At 45.3% G+C, this 19,477-nt stretch overlaps 1 pseudogene; it reads right to left on the reverse strand.

The window, feature by feature from the left end:
• Positions 1-1,176: 1,176 nt before the first annotated feature.
• Positions 1,177-19,085, reverse strand: LOC142302348 (RNA-binding protein FXR1 pseudogene; annotated as a pseudogene).
• Positions 19,086-19,477: the final 392 nt, after the last annotated feature.

Raw genomic sequence — 19,477 nt, forward strand, 5'->3', positions numbered from 1 at the left:
TTTGGGTTAGAGCAACATTTTTAGGTAAAATTTAATTTTTGCTTTTTTTTATTCCACATTGCTTTTGTTCATGTGAAGCACCTGAAGGGTTAATAAACTTCTTGAATGTGGTTTTGAGTACTTTGGGGGGGTGCAGTTTTTAGAATAGTGTCACTTTTGGGTATTTTCTGTCATCTAGGCCTATTGAAGTCACTTCAAATGTGATGTGGTCCCTAAAAAAATGGTTTTGTAAATTTTGATGTAAAAATGAGAAATCGCTGATAAACTTTGAACTCTAACTTCCTAACAAAAAAAAAATTTGTTCCCAAAATTGTGCTGATGTAAAGTAAACATGTGGGAAATGTTATTTATTAACTATTTTGTGTCACAGAAATCTCTGGTTTAACGGTATAAAAATTCAAAAGTTGAAAATTGCAAAATTTTTGCCAAAATTCAATTTTTTTTTCATAAATAAATGCAAAAAATATTGTCCTAAATTTGGTACTAACATGAAGTCCAATATGTGACGAAAAAACAATCTCAAAATCACCAGGATCCGTTGAAGCGTTCCAGAGTTATAACCTCATGAAGTGACACTGGTCAGAAGTGCAAAATTTGGTCTGGTCATTAAGGTGAAAATTAGCTCCGTCACTAAGGGGTCAATCATAATCACAGACGAGGATTCTTTACTGTGCGAGCAGTGAGACTGCGGAACTCTCTGCCGCATGATGTTGTAATGAGTGATTCACTACTAACATTTAAGCAGAGCCTGGATGCCTTTCTTGAAAAATTTAATATTACCAGTTATGTATATTAGATTTTATGACAGGGTATTGATCCAGGGAACTAGTCTGATTGCCGGATGTGGAGTCAGGAAGGAAATTTTTTCCCCATTGGAGCTTATTTGACACATTGGGGTTTTTTTGCCTTCCTCTGGATCAACATGTTAGGCTACAGGTTGAACTAGATGGACTTAGTCTCCCTTCAACCTTAAAAACTATGATACTATGATATATTATCCTCATCCTCATCAACATTGTTTGTAGATCTGGAGCTTAATTCCAAGTTCAAGTCTGATTGAGTGACATATAGAAAGGATAATGTCAAGGCCAATTATGGTACATTTATTTTTGTGCATTTGTGTACATTAATGATCTTTCTCTCAATTTGCTAAAATAATTGAGATTTACCACTGGTCTATCTGCCTGAGATGTTTGGGCTGGGTGTGGTGTGAGGCGTTTCATTTTCATTTGAGCCATGATTGGTAGCGGCGTCAGAATCATCTTTATCCTCCTGCTTTTTATTTTCCCAGCCTAAATAAGGAATAATTGTAGAATATGATGTAATTTACATTTTTTAAATAAATAATCATTATTGCTAAATTCAATGGGAAAATAAAACCAACATTTGTTACCTGCTAATCTATGTAATCGGGTACGCATATTCACAACTCGACTCCAAGATCTATACTTTAAATCAGACCATTTTTTCCTGATTTGAACTATGGTGCGCATTACTCCATAATTTTTTGTCAGGCCATGTTGTACGCGGCGTAATACTGCCCTTTTATGCGCCATGGGCCGGTCATATTTACGTATGCACTCAAAGTCCCATGCATCCAGGCATTCTACCATAAATTCTATTTCGCATTGGCCCCAAATGCTTGCTCGTGAAGAATTCGCCATATTTAATTTTTCTGAGAGATAGGTATTCGACAAATAATGGCTGAGATATAGACTGAATGAATATACCTGCAGAAAAACCACACAAAGGCAAGAGAAATATACATTGATTGCACACTTTTAAAAGAAAAAACAATTTACTTTTCAAATAAATGCATGTGTCTGCAGTCTATCGTTTAATTTTTCGATTTAGGTATCTTTGATAATCTTACAATTATGCTAATTATTTAAATTAAGATAAAAGATAATTAAAACAAAAAAAAAATTGTTATGACATTTTTGGTTTTTACAAAAAAATAATGCCGTTATTTACTTAGTTGAAAATTTTTACATTTAGTTAATGCTCACCAAAAAAATGTATTACATTAATTAAATAAAAAAAAGAAAATTATACATACATGTCTTTTGATTAACTAATTTAAAAACACTTCCAACCTGTTATGTTTTTTTGGGGGGGGTTTTTTAAGCTTAGTTTTTAATTGGCAGAATGATTTAGACTAATTTTTGAATTTTTTATCTTACAATGTACAGATCCCGGCCCAATGAAATAATTCAAATAATTTTCCCGATTCAACTTAATTTCATGGCGTGCACGCCCACTTAAGGGTAAATGATGAAGGGATTCCAAAGACGTGGATTCTTGACGCCAAACACCTGGCACGATTTCACCTGTTTGATTATTGATTGTGTCATCAAAGCCTGCTGGTGTGTATTGATGAACATGCAACTTTCTAAGTAAATTGTGCAACACACAGCAGGCTAGGATTACACGGTCAATTGAATCAAGTTTTAAATTAATCGCAGTGAGAAAAATTTGAAAACGGCTAGACAATATCCCAAATGCGTTTTCAACAACTCGCCTTGCCCTGGAAAGGCGGTAGTTGAAAATTCGACGTACTACATTTAAACTCACATGTGGATAGGGCCTTAATAAATTTTTTTGCAAAGGAAATGCCTCATCTGCTATAAAATTAAAGTTCAAATGTCCAATTGTCTGATCATTGGATGGCAAAAATAAAGAATCATTATTTAACCTTCGGCCAAACTCGGTATAATCAAGGGCTCCTCCGTCCGAGACACGCCCATTTATGCCTACATCAACATAAATAAACTCATAATTTCCATTTACTACAGCAAATAATATAACACTAAAATAACCCTTATAATTATAAAAAAAAAGAACCACTATTGTGTGGCTGCTGGATGCGCACATGTTTTCCGTCTATTGCGCCGCCACAATTAGGGAATTGCCAACGTTTTTCAAAAGAAGATGCAATCGCCAGCCAGTCTGCTTGGTTTTTAGGAAATTGCATATAATCACATAGACAGTCAATGATGGCTTGACAGGTTTCAGGGATGAGGCTGCTTAACAGAGACCGTGATATGCTTGAGGAATATTGCACATCTGTTAAACTTCTACCTGTAGTAAAAAAACGCAATGTTACACCCAGTCTTTCTTCCACAGGAATTGCTTTTCTCATCACTGTGTCCTGACGTTTGATATATGGTGTTATACGTTGAACCAGGAACAGGAAGGTAGCCTCAGACATTCTCAAATAATTACGAAAATCCTGTGGGTTGTTTTCACGCAAACTGTATATTAGGTTGATGTGGCTGTATTGGTCCCTCTTTAACAACCACTGTCTTGCCCACATGCGACGGCATTTGTTTTGTTGCCTTAATTGTGCCTCGATTTCTTCTACTGCAATTGCAGTAGTTGTTAGTAATGTTGCACATACTAAATTGTGTTGTTGTTCATTGAGCATTTTTAAATTGTTTTCGAAGGGTTGTTAAGAATGCAGTTCTTAAATTAACGGTTATTTTCTCTTCTGTGCATGCAAAAAAATAGGAAAAATTTAAAATATATTAACCCCTTCACGACCGCGGGCAGTAAAATTACGTCCTATTTTAACGTGACTTAACGACCAGGGACGTAATTTTACTGCCTAAACTTCATTTGATTGCCGTGGCCATAGCAACGGCTTTCAAATGATGTCCCCTGCTGTTTCTTACAGCAGGGGACCTTTGCTTGACCCCAGGGGGGGTGGCATCGCCACCCCCTATCGACGATCGATGTGATTGGCTGTTCAAATCGGAACCGCCAACCACATCGATCGCACTAATTTCGGCAAAAATAATGCCCGAATTAGTGCGATCCTGTGAGATCCAGCTATGAGATGCCGCAGCTGCTGCAGCATATCATAGGTGGACCTCAAACATGCCGCCCCCAGCCCCTGCAGCACTGATTGGAGCGATCGTGCTATGACGCGCAATCGCTCCAATCAGTGTGCAGTGGGGCGGTCTGATCTGCCGGTGGCCGCCCTCCCCAGGCCTGTGCTGCTCTGGGGACCCTCCCCCAACATGGCTGCAGCGTGGAGTGGCTGGTACTTTTGGTACCACGCCACCGCTGCTGCCGCCGCAGACGCCGCCTCTGCTGTCACCGCGCCAGCTCCAAAGGTAAGTATTGCGCTCCGGCGATGGCCCCTGCGCGCTCCCGTGAAGGCCCCTGCGCGCTCCCGTGAAGGCCCCTGCCCGTGCCCCCCCAGATCTGCCCCCCTACGCCCCGATCTGCCCCCCTACGCCCCGATCTGCCCCCCGGCATCCCGATCTGCTCCCCACGCGCTCTGCCTGCCTCCTCTGTCATCTGCTTCCAAGGTTCCTTCCTTCTGCTTTTGCTTCTCCGCCCCCTCTGCTCTCCCTCTAACCCCCCCCATCTGCCCCCCCCCTCTCCCCATCCCCCCCTGCCCCCCCCGACGTCCTCTTACCTGCCTTCACGGGTCGTCCGAGGTCTTCACTGGCCCGATCACATCTGCCTCCATCGCTGGGTCCTTCTGCTGATCTGTCCAACGTCCTGCCTGCTGCTGGTGTAAAGCTGTCTATCTCACTGCCTTCTTGTTCCTCTGCAACTCTTCTGGTCAGTGATCCTCTTGGTACTGTGAGTATAACTTTTTTTTTTTTTTTTTTTTTTTCTTGTATCCTGTCCATTTTTACACTTCATCTGTCCGTGCGTCCCGCCAAGCGCTGATCAGGGATGCAGATAACGGATCTGCATCCGTGGTCAGTTTTTGGCATGACTTTTTTCCGTATTCGCGACGCTTTTTGTATCGCGTCCGTCCGTGCGTCCCGCCGAGCGCTGATCAGGGATGCAGATAACGGATCGGCATCCCTGCTCAATTTTTGGCGTGACTTTTTTCCGTATTCGCGACGCTTTTTGTATCGCGTCCGACCGTGCGTCCCGCCGAGCGCTGATCAGGGATGCAGATAACGGATCGGCATTCCTGCTCAATTTTTGGCGTGACTTTTTTCCGTATTCGCGACGCTTTTTGTATCGCGTCCGACCGTGCGTCCCGCCGAGCGCTGATCAGGGATGCAGATAACGTATCTGCATCCATGGTCAATTTTTGGCGTGACTTTTTTTTCCGTATCCCCAACGCTTTTTTTATCGCATCCGACCGTGCGTCCTGCAGCGGCCGATCAGTGCACTGCGTCTGTGCGTTTGAAAAGTCAAATGGCACTCCTTCTCTTCTGAGCCCCGCCATGCGCCCAAACAATTACTTTCCACCACATATGAGGTATCTGCGTACTCAGGAGAAAATGCACAATACATTTTATGGTGCATTTTTTCCTGTTACCCTTGTGAAAAAAAAAGCTACCTAATTGAAGCAACCGTTTTGTGGTAAAAAAATTTTTTTTTCTTTTCACGGCTCAACGTTATGAACTTCTGTGAAGCCCCCAGGTGTTCAAAGTGCTCATCAAACATCTAGAAAAAATATTTGAGGGCTCTAGGTTTCCAAAATGGGGTCACTTGTGGGGGAGCTCCATTGTTTAGGCACCTCAGGGGGTCTTCAAACCCGACATGGCGTCCGCTAATTAGTGCAGCTAATTTTGCATTTAAATGGCGCTCCTTGCCTTCCGAGCACTGCCGTGTGTCCAAACATTTGATTTCCACCACATATGAGGTATCTGCGTACTCAGGAGAAAATGGACAATACATTTTATGTTGCATTTTTTCCCGATACCCTTGTGAAAAAAAAAGCTACCTAGTTGAAGCAACAGTTTTGTGGTAAAAAAAAAATTTTTTTCTTTTCACGGCTCAACGTTATAAACTTCTGTGAAGCCCCCAGGTGTTCAAAGTGCTCATCAAACATCTAGAAAAAATATTTGAGGGCTCTAGTTTCCAAAATGGGGTCACTTGTGGGGGAGCTCCATTGTTTAGGCACCTCAGGGGGTCTTCAAACCCGACATGGCGTCCGCTAATTAGTGCAGCTAATTTTGCGTTCAAAAATTCAAATGGCGCTCCTTCCCTTCCGAGCTCCGCTGTGCACCCAAACAATTGATTTTTACCACATATGGGGTATCGGCGTACTCAGGAGAAATTGCACAATAAATTGTAGGGTGCACTTTCTCTTTTCTCCCTTGTGAAAATGAAAATTTTATGGCTAAAGTAACATTTTTGTGTTAAAAAGTAAAATTTTCATTTTTTCCTTCCACATTGCTTTGGTTCCTGTGAAGCACCTAAAGGGTTAATAAACTTTTTGGATGTGGTTTTGAGCAGAGTGAGGGGTGCAGTTTTTAGAATGGGGTCACTTTTGGGTATTTTCTGTCACCTCGGCCTCTCAAAGTCACCTCAAATGTGATGTGGTCCCTAAAAAAAAATTATTTTCTAAATTTTGTTGGAAAAATGAGAAATTGCTGATGAACTTTGACCCCTTCTAACTTCCTAACGAAAAAAAAATTTGTTTCGAAAATTGCGCTGATGTAAAGTAGACAAGTGGGAAATGTTATTTAGTAACTATTTTGTGTGACATATTTCTCAGATTTATGGGCATAAATTTTCAAAGTTTGAAAATTGCGAAATTTTCAAAATTTTCGCCAAATTTCCTAAATTTTCACAAATAAACGCAAAAAATATCGGCCTAAATTTACCACTGACATGAAGTACAATATGTCACGAAAAAACAATCTCAGAATTGCCAGGATCCGTTGAAGCGTCCCAGAGTTATAACCTGTCAAAGTGACACTGGTCAGAATTGCAAAAAATGGCCCGGTCATTAGGGTGTTTTAGTGGCCGGGGGTGAAGGGGTTAAAAGACAAAATTAAGTTTTCAGGGTTACATAAAAATAACATCCACATGTAACCAAATAATTACCTTAATTAATGCAGTTCACAATGTTGACCAACGCAGAAACGTTGAGATGATATAGACACCACTCAAGATGGAAGTATCGGCGACTATCCCACGTCAATAATCTTTATACACAACATACAACCAATGAAACTGACAAGTTAATTTAAGCAAGCTATGCACGTGTGTAGTGGATTAATGTGACGTTTCTAGAACAACCATGTTGTTGATGACGCACGCATGTGCGATATTGTTGATGTTGCAAATGCTTCACACGAAACAACTTGAGATGATAAAGCACTCGAACGAACAATTCCAGATGGCCTATGACGATTTTTGACTTTTGAACAAGCTCTCCACGGAGACCGATTTTGAACAATTTTGCGCTCGTTCACAATCGCAAGGACGTTTCACACACAAAGATATTGATCAAAAGGCCGGATGTGCGTCAGAAACGACATGACCCCGACGACTTTTTAAAGATGATATCGTAGCGTGTAAAGCCCCCTTTAGTCTTCCTGTCTTCAGCAAACTGTTTCTAGGCTTTCTTGTGCATCATCTTTAGAAGAGGCTTCCTTCTGGGATGACAGCCATGGAGACCAATTTTATGCAGTGTGTGGTGTCTTTTCTTAGCACTGACAGGCTAACCCCTACCCCTATAACAACTGCAGCAATTCTGGCAGCGCTCATACTACTATTTTGAAAAGACAAACTCTGGATATGATGCTGAGCACATGCACTCTATAACGCCAGAGTCCCGGCACTGTCCCTCCTCCTCCTCTTGGCAGAGATGCTGACAAACTCAGCCAGGCATCTGGGTCTCTCCTATGTCTCTCTCCTGCTCCATCCCCAATCTTCTCTTGCAGGTCTCCTAGGAGTCACTGTGTATTGAAGGTGTCGCAGGCGGGGAGGACGCCACTGCGCTGCGCTCGCTAACGCTCGGGTCCGGCGCTGCTGCGTTTGCTGCTGCTCGGTGGCTCGAGCGGTGGGCCGGATCCGGGGACTCGGGCGGCACTCCTCGCCCGTGAGTGAAAGGTGGGACGGATGGTGTACTCACTCAGCAAGAGATGCACAAAGTCCTCGGTAAACCAAACGGCTGGATGGACGGGTCCCGCAGCCGGCTGCAGTGCCTCTCTCCCCGGACAGGTGATGGCGGCTGTCTTTCCCTGCACCTTGATGTACTTGTTTGACTACGATGGATTCCCAACGGTAGTCCGCTCCCCGGTGTATGGGTGTCGGAGGAGCCCGTTTGCCCGCAGGCGCTGGCCCTTGGGTCTCTAGCCTTAGGCGGTAGCTGTTTACGCTCACGGTGTGGGCGGTTGCCTTCAATCGGGTCTTTGGCTGTTAGGAAACCCCTGGGGTTCCGGTCACACTCGGATTTGACTATTGACTATTGTCGGTGGTTCCAAGCCTGGTCGGGGTCCGATGGCCCTGCTTGTGTGTGCTGGCTTCACTTCGCTCCCCGGTCGGTACCGGCGGGCCATCGCCCGTCCCCGGTCCTATGGTTCTGCGTTGCTCCACCACTCCTGCAGACAGCAAGGTTGGCAGATGTTGGTGGCCGTCTGTGCCTGGGCCACAAACCCAGACACCCTAGTGTTTACTCCTCACACTTCAACCTCCTAAGCTGTTCTGTCACTTTTCCCGCCTCCAGGCCTGTGAACTCCTCGGTAGGCGGGGCCAATCGCTTGGCTCCGCCCCACCTGGTGTGGACATCAGACCCTGGAGGGAGGCAACAAGGATTTTGGGTTTGGCTAATGTTACTGTCTAGTGGGGGTGGGGTGTTTGTGTGTTATCTGTGACGACCTGGCTAGGCCAGGGCGCCACAAAGGCACCTTCCCCTGTAAGTAGGTGCCTGAGGAATTAAAGTCCTAGTGTGCTAGGTAGCACTTGAACATCTGTCTGCTATTCATCTGTGAACCTGATCCTGTCCTGCCTGTCTCCAGTACCTACTTCATCTTGCCTATCTTCAGTACTTATTTCTTTATGCCTGTCTCCAGTACCCACTCTGTCCCGCCTGCCCTCCCATGCCTGCGTCCCTTATCCTGGATCAATTGCACAGTACAAGGGGCTTCCCAAAATTGGTACCTGGTGTCTACCTATAGCACAGTCGATCCTCAACATCAGACCCCCTGGTGAAGACCTGGTAGACCTAGTCATTCCCCGTCAGAGTAAGCCCGGTTCATGGCGCAGTGGCTTCACATCCACTAGTGTAACACACTGAACTTTTCTGGTTTACCATGGTGAAGCCTGCTGTGAGTGGAACCTGTCTTGTTAAACTGCTGTATGGTCTTGGCCATTGTGCTTCAGATCAATTGCAGAATGTTGCCAATCTTCTTATAGTCTGTGCTATCTTTATCTAGAGCAAAAAAAATTTTTTTCCCAGATCTTCAGAGATTTTTTTTGCCATCAAGTGTCCTGTTAAACTTCCAGTGACCATTTCGAGAGTGTGTGAGTGAAAACATCAAATTTAACACAAGGTCTCAGGTGTGAATAAGAAGCCGGTGTAACACTAATGAGTCATATGACACCATGGAGGGAAAATGGCTACTTGGACACAATTTGACCATTTTCACTTGAGACTGTACTCACTTTTGTTGCCAGTGGTTTTGACATTCATCTCTATTTGTTGAGTTATTTTGAGGGAACACAAAATTTACATTGTTATACAAGCTGTACAATGGCTACTTTACATTGCATCAAAGTATCCTATCTTCAGTGTTCACTCATGAAAAAATATAATAAAATATTTACAAAAATGTGAGGGGTGCACTCATTCGGTGATTTACTGTATATATATATATATATATATATATATATATATATATATATATATATATATATATATATATATATATACGTAGTGGCATTGTGGCATTCCCCAGGATACCAACTAAGTGTCTCTCTGTTTGTCTTCCACTCTGACATTCTTGCTCTCTCTCCCACTTTCCCTCTCTGTCTCTTTCTTTCTCTGTCTGTCTCTCTCTGTTTCTCTCTGTGTCCATCTTTCTCTGTGTGTGTCTCTCTCACTCTGTCCATCTCTGTCTTTCTCTCTGTCTTGCTCTGTCTCTCTCTTTGTCCTTCTTTCTGTCTCTCTATGTCTCTTTCTCTCTCTGTCCCTCTCTCCACTGAAATAGTATAAGACAGCTTATGTGTTGTAATACGAAGAATGTCCTTCGTTGCCTATAGCAACCAATCAGAGCTACTATTAATGACCTGTAGCAAAATAGAAACAGAGCTGTGATTGGTTGCTATAAGCCACCGGATAAATATCAAAGGTAACTGTGAAAACAGCTACTATATTACCTCAAACATCCAAACAGTTTCTGTGTGGGCATCTCTTTTTGTGTGGGTGTCTCTTTCTGTATGGGTGTCTTTCTGTGTGGGTGTTTCTTTATGTGGAGGTGTCTCTTTCTTTGTGCATCTTTCTGTGTGTCTCTTTCTGTCTGTGCCTCTTTCTGTTTGTCTCTGTTTCTGTGTGTGTCTTTCTGTCTGTATCTCTTTCTCTGTTTGTCTCTTTCTGTCTGTGTCTCTTAATTTCTGTGTGTGTCCCTTTCTGTGTGTGTCTCTGTCTGTGGGCCTATTTCTGTGTGTCTCTGTGTGTCTCTCTTTCTGTGTGTGCATCTCTTTCTATGTGTGTGCATCTCTTTCTGTCTGTGTCTCTTTCTGTCTGTATTTCTTTCTGTCTGTGTGTGCCTCTGTCTGTGGGCCTATTTCTGTGTGTCTCTTTCTGCATGTCTCTCTGTGTGTCTCTTTCATTGTGTGTGTCTTTTTCTGTATTTGTGTCTCTTTCTCTGTGTGCGTATGCGTCTTTCTGTGTGTGCCTCTCTTTCTGTCTGTATCTCTTTCTGTCTGTCTCTTAATTTCTGTGTGTTTCTTTCTGTGTGTCTGTTTGTGGATTATTTCAGTGTGTCTCTCTCTGTGTGTCTCTCTTTCTGCCTGTGCATCTCTTTCTGTGTGTGCATCTCTTTCTGTCTGTGTCTCTTTCTGTTTGTCTCTTTGTGTGTGTGTGTGTGTGTCTCTTTTTGTGTGTGTGTGTGTGTCTCTTTCTGTCTGTATGTCTTTCTTTCTGTGTGTGTCTTTCTGTGTGTATCTCTTTGTGTGTGTGTGTGTGTGTGTGTGTGTGTCTTTGTGTGTTTTCTCTTTCTCTGTCCATATTGGGAGTCTATAATAACAGATCTGTTCCAAGCTCGATTGATTTTAATGTAAGCAGTTTTTTTTTGGCAAGTAGAGGCCCCGTCACACTAAGCAACATCGCTAGCAACATCGCTGGTAACGAACAACTTTTGTGACGTTGCTAGCGATGTTGCTGTGTGTGACATCCAGCAACAACCTGGCCCCTGCTGTGAGGTCGTTGGTTGTTGCTGAATGTCCTGGGCCATTTTTTAGTTGTTGCTGTCCTGCTGTGAAGCACAGATCGCTGTGTGTGACAGCGAGACAGCAACAACTAAATGTGCAGTGAGCAGGGAGCCAGCTTCTGCTGAGGCTGGTAACTAATGTAAACATCGGGTAACCAAGAAGCCCTGTCCTTGGTTACCCGATATTTACCTTTGATACCAGCCTCCTCCGCTCTCACTGTCAGTGCTGCCGGCTCCTGCTCTGTGCACAGATAGCTGCAGCACACATCAGGCAATTAACCCGATGTGTGCTGTAACTAGGAGAGCAAGGAGCCAGCGCTCAGTGTGCGCTGCTCCCTGCTCTGTGCACATTTAGCTGCAGCACACATCGGGTTAATTAACCTGATGTGTGCTGTAACTAGGAGACTGGGGGCTGGTCACTGGTTGCTGGTGAGCTCACCAGCAACTCGTGTAGCCACGCTCCAGCGATCCCTGCCAGGTCAGGTTGCTGGTGGGATCGCTGGAGCGTCGCAGTGTGACAGCTCACCAGCAACCTCCTAGCAACTTACCAGCGATCCCTATCGTTGTTGGGATCGCTGGTAAGTTGCTTAGTGTGACTGGACCTTAATTGTAAAGCGCGGGATTAAATTTTCCCCTCAAAACATAATCTATAATGTTCCCTGAGTCAAATGAGGTAGCTGGGAAAAATGTTGTGATTGTAAATGCGACAGTGCGGATTCTTTTAGCGGACATACACACATACATACTGTACATACATAAATACATACACACACACACATACATACATACACTCAGCTTTATATTATACTGGCTGTAGTACCCAGGGGTTGTCCGGGATAGTAACTGTCTCTCTGTCTCTCTCCCAGTCTCTGTCTGTCTGTGTCTGTCTGTCTGCCTCTGTCTGTCTCTGTCTGTCTTTCTGTCTGTTTGTCTCTGTCTGTTTCTGTCTTTTTCTTTATGTCTCGGTGTTTGTCTTTCTGTGTTTGTCTGTCTGTCTGTCTCTGTATGTCTGACGGTCTCTTTCACTGTCTGTCTCTGTATGTGTGTCTGTCTCTATCTATGTGTGTCTCTGTCTCTGTCTGTCTGTGTTTATCGCTGTGTCTACCTCTCTGTCTGTTTGTGTCTATCTCTCTATCTCTATGTGTGTCTGTCTCTCTATATCTCTGTGTCTGCCTGTCAGTCTCTTTCTCTGTCTCTTTCCCCATCTATCTCTTTCCCCATCTGTCTCGTTCCAGGTCTGTTTCTTTCCCCATCTGTCTTTTTCCCAGTTTGTCTCTTATCCCGTCTGTCTTTTACCCCATCTGTCTCATTCCAGGTCTGTCTCGTTCCAGGTCTGTCTCGTTCCAGGTCTGTCTTGTTCCAGGTCTGTCTTGTTCCAGGTCTGTCTTGTTCCAGGTCTGTCTCTTACCCCGTCTGTCTCTTACCCCGTCTGTCTCTTACCCCGTCTGTCTCTTACCCCGTCTGTCTCTTACCCCGTCTGTCTCTTACCCCGTCTGTCTCTTACCCCGTCTGTCTCTTACCCCGTCTGTCTCTTACCCCATCATTCTCTTTCTCCGTCAGTCTCTTTCCCCGTTGGTCTCTTTTCCCGTCGGTCTCCGTCTCTTTCCTTGTCTCTTTCCTTGTCTCTGTTTCTTTCCCTGTCTATCTCTTTACCTGTCTTTCTCTCTCTGTTTCTCTGTCTGCCTCTTTCCCTGTCTGCCTGTCTCTTTGCCTATCTGTCTGTGCCTGTCTTTTTCCCTGTCTGTGTCTGTCTGCCTCTGTCTGTCTCTTTGACTGTCTGTCTCTCTCTGTCTCTTTCCCTATCTGCGTCTTACTCTGTCTGTACCTATGTCTCTGTGTCTTTCTGTATCTCTCTATCCGTCTCCCCACCTCTTATTATCTCACACATAAGCTTCTTATATTAACAATTTATTTTGTTCCTATAGCAACCAATCACAGCTCCTATTAATAACCTGTAGCTCGCAGCTCCATTGACTTTAATGGACGCAGATTTTTTGGATAGTAACTGTAAACTGTAGGGTTAAATTTTCCCGTCAAAACATAGTCTATGACATTCCCTGAGTGACATGGGTTGTCTGTGCAAAATTTCGTGATTGTAAATGCGACAGTGCAGATTCCTTTAGCGGACATACACACACACATACATACACTCAGCATTATATATTAGATACTATCTGTAGTACCCGGGCATTGCCCGGGATAGTGAACAACGAGGAAAAAAGGAAGTTGGACCTAGCACTGATTCCAAAAATAGGATAAAAATTTACTTTACTTTATTGGTACATTGTTAAAATTCTCATACGAAGACTGTGGATGGAAGGTTCAGTGCATAGGTAAGCTGAACGCGTTTCGGACTTCATAATAATAAAAACAAAACAGAGTCCTTAATCATAAGTTATGATTAAGTCCGAAACACGTACAGCTTACCTATGTACTGAACCTTCCATGCACGGTCTTTGTATGAGAATTTTAACAATGTACCAATATAGTAAAGTAAATTTTTATCCTATTTTTGGAATCGGTGCTGGGTCCAACTTCCTTTTTTCCTCGTTGTTCACTACAAGCTGGTTTGGACTTACCAGCGGACTTCGTGCATCCCTGAGATTCTGCAGCATTGGGTGACAGGTGAGCTGGAATTACTATCCCGGGCAATATAGTATAAAAAAAAAGTAACTGTCTCTCTGTCTCTCTCCCAGTCTCTGTCTGTGTGTCGCTGTCTGTCTCTTTCCTTGTCTGTCTGTGTCTATGTCTGTGTCTGTCTCTATCTCTCTGTCTGTCTTTGTATCAGTCTGTCTCTATCTCTGTGTCTCTGTCTGTCTGTCTCTCTCTGTCTCTTGCCCCGTCTGTCTCTTGCCCCGTCTGTCTCTTGCCCCGTCTGTCTCTTGCCCCGTCTGTCTCTTGCCCCGTCTGTCTCTTGCCCCGTCTGTCTCTTGCCCCGTCTGTCTCTATCTCAATTTCTAGTAAGGATGACAGCGTGCCTCTGGGTGAAAAAACATGCCATTCTTTATTCCATCAGTTGTTTTACAGCAACGTTTCAACCTGGTGGTCTTTGACAAAGACCACCAGGTCGAAATGTTGCTGTAAAACGACTGATGGAATAAAGAATTGCATGTTTTTTCACCCAGAGGAACGCTGTCATCCTTACTATTGGTATGTTATTTTAAGTGATCCCTTGATCTTGGACGTGCGCTCCTGAGGTGCTGATTGTGCTGTTGCACAGGCACATGTCTTTTACCAAGGTGCTGTGGACTTTTCTTTTTTTGATATGTCTATCCCAGTCTCTGTCTGTCTGTCTGTCTCTGTCTGTCTGTCTCTGTATCAGTCTCTCTGTCTGTCTCCATCTCTGTGTCTAAAAAACAAGAAAGCTGCGGAGACACCATCACATGTTTCTCAAAGCTGGCAGAAAACTAGCCATGTCTTTCACTGGGAAGGAACAACCATGGGAAGGGCAGTCTCCAGTCAAGGAAACCGCCTATGCCAAAACATGGTATCTATCCACAGACAGCTGTTTCGGGGTATTTGCCCCTCATCAGTGTGGAGTAGGAAAACTGGCTAGTGGGAGCAATGCCTAGTAAAAGGCTACATAGGTAAGGATGTTTGACTTTAGGAAGATCAACATCCAGCACCGCGGAGACACCATTACGTGTTTCTCAACGCAGTAATTCTAGAACAATGCCCCCTGGGAAATATGCAAAACAAGAAAGCCGCGGAGACACCATCACATGTTTCTCAACGCTGGCAGGAAACTAGCCAGGTCTTTCACCGGGAAGGAACAACGACGGGAAGGGCAGTCTTCAGTCAAGGAAACCGCCTATGCCAAAACATGGCAGACCTGGGCAAGGGGCGGCCCGTCTTGCTGAGCTTTGGAGGCGTGGCCTGATCTATGCTTCAGCCCCGCTCTCACCACCGGGAGCTATGTATTCCGCAGTGCAGTGATAAGCAGCTCCACGCCCCCCACTCTGCCGGTCACACCCCTCTTGCTGCCAGTTATGCCCCTTCTCTCTGGATGCCTTCTATGGCATCTATGCTGCTAGCCACGCCCATTCTGCTGTCGTCCACGCCCCCTCTCAATGCTGGACACACACACTCCTCAGATGCCTTCCTTGTCCCCTCCTGCTGCTCTCTTGATGCTGACTACGCCCCCTTTGCCTTCCCCTTCTACCCAGTATCCTTACATGTGACCGGCTCATCTCCACAGTGGCTGCTTCAAAATGTCAGTTCTACAACTGAGGTAAGTGCACCTGAAGCAGCAGGGAGAGAGCAGTGTGAGTGCAGGAAGAGAGAGCAGGGGAGCAGCACTTTTGTCTTCTCAGGTCCCCCTGTGCCTGCAATAGAAGAAGCAGACACACAGGGGACTCAGAGAAAGCAGCCAGAGGAGCCCTCAGGCTCTGCTGCTGCAGTGCTGCCTGCCTGTGCCCTCAGCACCCCTAGGGCCAGTATGTATGCCCCACTGGCCACCACTGTCAGTATGTATGCCCCACTGGCCACCAGGGCCAGTATATATGCCCCACTGGCAACCACTGTCAGTGTTGGTCAGTGGGGCATACATATTGACAGTGGTGGCCAGTGGGGCATACATTCTGACAGTGTTGGTCAGTGGGGCATACATATTGACAGTGGTGGCCAGTGGGGCATACATTCTGTCAGTATGTATGCCCCACTGGCCACCAGAGCCAGTATGTATGCCCCACAGGCCACCACTGTGTACCAGGTCATCTGACGCATGTTTCACTGTTGTATATTCATGAAGGGCGTATGTGAGGGGCCTGAATGTGGGCTTTAAATATTCCAGGTCCAGGCACAGATGCAGCAGTTTTTCCAGCTTTGCCTCAATGCCCAGAATCACTCAGCTTGGTGTCCCGCATCTAACGCCATAAAGGGAAGCCAGGAGACGTGAAGCTGAATGGATACATCACCCTGGAAATCCAACAGCTCAGCACAAACCGCAGTGCACACTGCTGCCCAGAGTAAAGGTGCAGTGCTTAATTAATAATGTATTAAGCCCAAACAGCTCCAATACCACAATACACACCATCAACAGTGGCTCAACACTCTGGTTTACTATTCATATATATACACTGTATATAAATTAGCTTTGATATAAGAGTAACTTTTTTTAAGAGTACACTCCCGGAACCAATTATGCTTGTAATCCAAGGTTCCACGGAATGATATATATATATATATATATATATATATATATTGTGACGACCTGAGCCCTGAACGTCTTGGGGCACACGTCTGGCAGCGGGATCAAGACACACACAAGCACTTTGTCACTTAAAGAATCTCGGTGATTTATTCACATCCTCATAAACCACGCAGTGTAATGGGCCACAGCCACTTTCCCGCAGGTCAATGTCTCACTGTCTGTTTAAACTGCTGATTGTTCATACAGTTCATTCTCTGGCATCAGCCAGTAAAGTCCACCTTTGTGGGGTGTTACCTGCCAGTAGGTTTGCAGGCTGTCAGTCTGCCTCCATCCAGTCCAGGGAGACTCTCACACTGGGCTCACTATCCTGGCCCTTGTACACGTTCCAATTCCTCAAAGCCTCAGTGGATTCTGCAGCTCCCTGACATTTCAGAGCCCTCACTAGCTCTGTATGCACAGGATCTCCTGCACATGTGCTCCAACCAAGATGGCTCCCACCAGCACACGGAGATCATGTGACAAACGACAGCTCCATTAAATCCCATGAGACACACCTACGTATGGGAGGTATGTGGATGGTCAGTCCCGCCCATCACTTCTGACCATCCCATGAACCCAGCCCTGAATGTGTACAACAATCCTCATGGAACTACAAGTCCCAGAGAAACATTCCAGGTTCAGATCACAGAGGATTTCCCCCTCTGTGACACATACCGGCCATCTACCACATTGCATCCTTACATATCCCCCCCCTCTGTTCCAACTTGTAGGATGGAACACTCGACAACCTACAGCGACCCTGAGACAGGGCATTAGGGAAACCATACCCTACCAGTCGAATGGGCCCTCTACGAAAATTTTGAGTTTCTGCTCCTGACCGACCATCTGCCACTGTCAACAAACCCTCCTCAGTGAACCCTCTTCTCAGACACGTCCGCCGGTCCGACATATCGTTCCATAACTGTCTCCAACGGTCAGTGTGGTAGTGAGACACTCCATCAGTCAAAACTACCGTGCGGCCTGACTCTGCGCTAACCAGTCCACTAGAGGGGCTCTTGTCCAGGTACCTCACAACCGAGCCGACAGGAGATCTCCCACAACTAGACCCTGCACACTCTCTGTTTGCCAATCTACTATGGCCTCTTCTCTCATGACGTCTTAGGTCACCTTTCCATCTCCGCCTTTTCCCACCACCACTTTTGGCTATGGACCAGTCACTCCCTCCATCTTTTCTTTTAGATTTTGTTTTAGAGGGCTTGGACCCTTCAGAGTCTGTGCCATAGCCTGATTTATACGTAGGTCTTCTATGACCTAGGCTCCTTTCCCTACAGGACCTACTTCCCTTGCCAGTGAAGGCAACACGTTCATCAGGTGGACCACACTTTTTCTCTGGGCCCTGGCCCGAAAGCGGTCGTGACCTCAAACTCACTTGACAAAGTGTCTCTGCAATCTTCTGTCTTTCAAGATCCATTTGCTTTAGTTCTTCCAGGTATCCCAGGCGGTATTCTAGGAGAACTCGTACGTTTTCAACACACTCCTTTGTTCCCGCCATGACACATGGAACCATACCAACTTCACAGGGTAACCTGGCTTTATGATAAACCTTAAGTCTTACTCTCGTCACACCGGATGTATCAACCATCTCCTGCATGACTCTTCCATTTCTGCCAATCAGTTTCTTGACAAGTTCTCTGGGCACTTGTGTGACCTCTTCAACAAAGTCCAACAGCCTTCGAGCTGTTTTCACTGCTTCTTCAGTTTTCCCATAGATTTGGAATGTTCCACTGTGCTCTTCTAATTCAATCGCTGTAATACCTGGAACCTTCCTGGCTTGCTGAATGTTACTTTTCAGCGCTCTTAATGCGAGCCCAATTAATGATTTCTTCACCACGACAACTTCCTGAAATTCTGCAGTGAGCTGCTTCATACACTCCAAGCACCTGGTGTCTTCTTCCATCTGTGCCGAGATGAGCCAGTTCGTGCGAAGACACTGCAGGTGCATGTCACTCAGGATAGCTACCCGCTTCTTTGTGACATTACTTGCAGAGCACACCACCAGCTGACAAGTCTCTGGTGCAAAGTACACTTCACAGGCCCCTACAGCCTTCTTAAACGTCTCATGCATCGACTTATGGGCACAGGCTTTTCTTAGGTCTTCGGGCACATCTACCATGCACTTAAAGAATAGACAGGTTTCTTGACCTTCAAGGAAATTAGACCATTCCTTTGGTCTCTTGCATCTATCTTTTTCTCTCATGCACGGCTCCACCTCTTGAGTTACACACTCTTCCGGTTCAGCTCCAGCCTCAGAGCCTTTGGGTTTGCTATTGTTCTTAACCAAGACCATCTCTATGTCTTCCATCTTGGTTTTACCAGGCAGGTCACTCAGGCTATCAGTTCCTGATAAGACCTCTGGTCCAGACTTCACCTCATCAGAGACTCTTTTCACTTTTGCAGCACCAGCTGTCTCTTGGGTCTTCACTGCGTTACCTTCAACTTCCTTGCGGGTCTCTGCAGTGTCACATTCAGTCCTCTTTTTTTTCTGCAAGGGTGTCACACCCTTCAGCGTGGTACTCTGTTCCTCTTAGACCTTTGACCCCGTTTTCACCCTTTATCACCCCAACACTGGGTAAGTTACCGGTCTGCTCACCATGACCTCTATGGATTTGTACTTCACCAACTTTCTCCAGGATTCCTTGTCCTGTATTACCCTCTAGGATTTCACCTCCTACAGTGCTCTCGTCCGACAGACCTTCTGCTTCATGCTTGGAATCTATAGGAGACACCACCATTACTGCTTTGGTTGGCTCATTTTTTGACATTTCACCCTGCTGATGTCTGTCGTTACAATGTGTCAGTTCAGTTTCTGATACCTCTTTCTTGTGTAGGACATCGCTGTCTGACTCTACCTTAGCAGTTGCTACTGGCAACGTGTTTTCCTCGACCAGGTACTTCACTTTCTCTGCACCCTCAGACGGTATACCTTGCACGAGCTTTTGGCGCTTATTACGTCTCCGGCGTCTGGAGGAGGTTTTACCCTTCTCAATTGTCTGTATCTCACTGCACTCTCTTGTCTTTTTATAAGAGTCAGTGTCCATTCTGGAGTCATCGTCACTCCCCCTGGCGTCCTGGACTATCATGTCCCCACTTAACCAGATATCTGCCTCCCTTTCTGGAGCTACCC

Source organism: Anomaloglossus baeobatrachus, chromosome 4 (assembly GCF_048569485.1).
Source record: "Anomaloglossus baeobatrachus isolate aAnoBae1 chromosome 4, aAnoBae1.hap1, whole genome shotgun sequence".
NCBI lineage: Eukaryota > Metazoa > Chordata > Amphibia > Anura > Aromobatidae > Anomaloglossus > Anomaloglossus baeobatrachus.